The following is a 2,924-nucleotide window of genomic DNA, read 5'->3' as shown; positions in this document are numbered from 1 at the left end:
GACACGCTTTTCGCAAGGCACCTTCCACTAGGGAAGCGCAAGCAACCCGAAGGCGAGTCGAAGACAACCCGAGGGACATGGAGGAATGCACCAGTGGAGTTCGCTGCACAGGCAGGGATCCGTCCAACTCGCACAAACCGAACACAACTCACGCGCCACGACGTACACTGTGCACCAGCCCCCCAAAACGAATCACCCCCCGAAGGACTAAGAAGCCCGACGAACGCGCGAAAACATTTAGAGAGGCCGAGCAAGCACCGGTTAGCGCGAATGCAAATAACAAACGCAACAGGCAAATTTCGAGGGACATACTTTTCGCAACAAGCTTCCACTAGGAAAGCATAGGCAACTCGTTCGAACGTCAAAGCCAACCAAATGGCAATTACCCGAGGGACACGCTTTTCGCAAGGCACCTTCCACTAGGGAAGCGCAAGCAACCCGAAGGCGAGTCGAAGACAACCCGAGGGACATGGAGGAATGCACCAGTGGAGTTCGCTGCACAGGCAGGGATCCGTCCAACTCGCACAAACCGAACACAACTCACGCGCCACGACGTACACTGTGCACCAGCCCCCCAAAACGAATCACCCCCCGAAGGACCAAGAAGCCCGACGAACGCGCGAAAACATTTAGAGAGGCCGAGCAAGCACCGGTTAGCGCGAATGCAAATAACAAACGCAACAGGCAACTTTCGAGGGACATACTTCTCGCAACAAGCTTCCACAAGGAAAGCACAGGCAACTCGTTCGCACGCCAAAGCCAACCAAATGGCAATTTAACCGAGGGACATGCATTTCGCAAGGCAACTTGTACAATTACCCGAGGGACATGGCATGCTTGCCAAGGCCGTGGCTTGGCATGCTTGCCAAGGCCGTGGCATGACATGCTGCTGGCCAAGGCCGGGCATGCCATGCTGCTGGACAAGGCCGTGGCAAGGCATGCTGATGGCCGAGGCCGTGGCAAGGCATGCTGATGGCCGAGGCCGTGGCAAGGCATGCTGATGGCCGAGGCCGTGGCAAGGCATGCTGCTGGCCAAGGCGTTGGCATGGCATGCTGCTGCTGACCAAGGGGCTTGCCATGCTGCCGGCCAAGGCCGCGGCATGGCATGCTGCCGGCCAAGGCCGCGGCATGCCATGTTGCTGGCCAAGGCCGTGGCATGGCATGCTGCTGGCCAAGGCCGTGGCATGACATGCTGGCCAAGGCCGGGGCATGGCAAGCTGCTGGCCAAGGTCGTGGCATGGCACGCTGCTGGCCAAGGCCGGGGCATAGCACGCTGCTGGCCATGGCCGTGGCTTGGCAAGGTTGCCAAGGCCGGGGCATGGCGTGCTGCTGGCCAAGGCTTTGGCATGCCATGTTGCTGGCCAAGGCTGTGGCATGGCATGCTGCTGGCCAAGGCTGTGGCATGGCATGCTGCTGGCCAAGGCCGTGGCATGACATGCTGGCCAAGGCCGGGGCATGGCATGCTGCTGGCCAAGGTCGTGGCATGGCATGCTACTGGCCAAGGCCGTGGCATGACATGCTTGCCAAGGCCAGGGCATGGCATGCTGCTGGCCAAGGCTTTGGCATGCCATGTTGCTGGCCAAGGCTGTGGCATGGCATGCTGCCCTAGGCCAACGTGCCACCGCCACCGCCGCGGGCCGCCACTCGACGCATCCCGTGCTTGGCTATGTAGTTTCGATGCCACAAGCCAATGCCACAAGCCAAGCGATGGCATGTGCCAAGCGCCCGCCTAGGCATAGGCGTGGCCTGTGGCCTGGCCATGCTGGCCAGCCTTAAGGGAGGTGCCCCCCCCTTATAATAGCCTGTTAAGCCCTTTTCAATCTGGCAGGAGGAAACATCAAGCATGTTCGAGGAGTCATAATGGGGTTTTTTTAAAAAGTAATGGTTTTTTGCCAAAACTTTCAACATGAAAGTTGTATGAAATAATTTAATACACCATAAAAAAAATTATAAAAAAATATTTGGCCACCGGAATATTTTATTTTAATTTATTTCAATTTTAATACTTAAAAAATAATAAAAATTACTAAAAATACTCAAAAAATTCTAGAAAAATTCCAACAATTATAAGATGAGGCACTAGTAATTATAGTAATTTTTTTAATTATTTTTTTATTTTTAATTTATTTTATTATAATTTTTATGAGTAAATAAATAATTAAAAAGCCCGACGAACGTGCAAAAACTCTTAGAGAAACCCAGCAAGCATCGGATAGCTCGAATGCAAATAACAAACGCAACAGGCAACTTCCGAGGGACATACTTTTCCCAACAAGCTTCCACTGGGGAAAGCACTAGCAACGTGTTCGCAAGTCAAAGGCAACCAAACCGGCTATTACCCGAGGGACAAGCATTTCGCAGGGCAACATATACGTAAGTCAAAGCCAAACCAAATGGCAATTACACGAGGGACAGGATTGCTTGCCAAGGGCGTGGCATGCGATGTTCTAGCCCAAGGCCAAGGCACGCCACGCTGCGGGACAAGGCCGTGGCAAGACATGCGGCTGGCCTTGGCCTTGGCATGGCATGCCGCCGGCTTTGGCTGGGCTGCGTTGGCCTTGCCATGGAATGTTGCTGGCTTCGGATGGGCTGCCTCGGCCTTGGCCTTGGCCGTGGCATGGCATGGCATGCTGCTGGCCTTGGCCTTGGCCTTGGCATGGCATGCTGCTGGCTTTGGCTGGGCTGCCTTGGCCGTGGCATGGCATGCTGCTGGCTTTGGCTGGGCTGCCTTGGCCGTGGCATGGCATGCTGCTGGCCTAGGCCTTGGCATGGCATGCTGCTGGCTTTGGCTGGGCTGCCTTGGCCGTGGCATGGCATGCTGCTGGCCTAGGCCTTGGCATGGCATGCTGCTGGCTTTGGCTGGCAGCCTTGGCCGTGGCATGGCATGCTGCTGGCCTTGGCCTTGGCATGGCATGCTGCTGGCT

Source organism: Camellia sinensis, unplaced genomic scaffold (assembly GCF_055761805.1).
Source record: "Camellia sinensis isolate YWXY unplaced genomic scaffold, ASM5576180v1 Unanchor4, whole genome shotgun sequence".
NCBI lineage: Eukaryota > Viridiplantae > Streptophyta > Magnoliopsida > Ericales > Theaceae > Camellia > Camellia sinensis.
The sequence above is the reverse complement of the archived record's forward strand: the minus strand, read 5'-3'. Positions refer to the sequence as shown.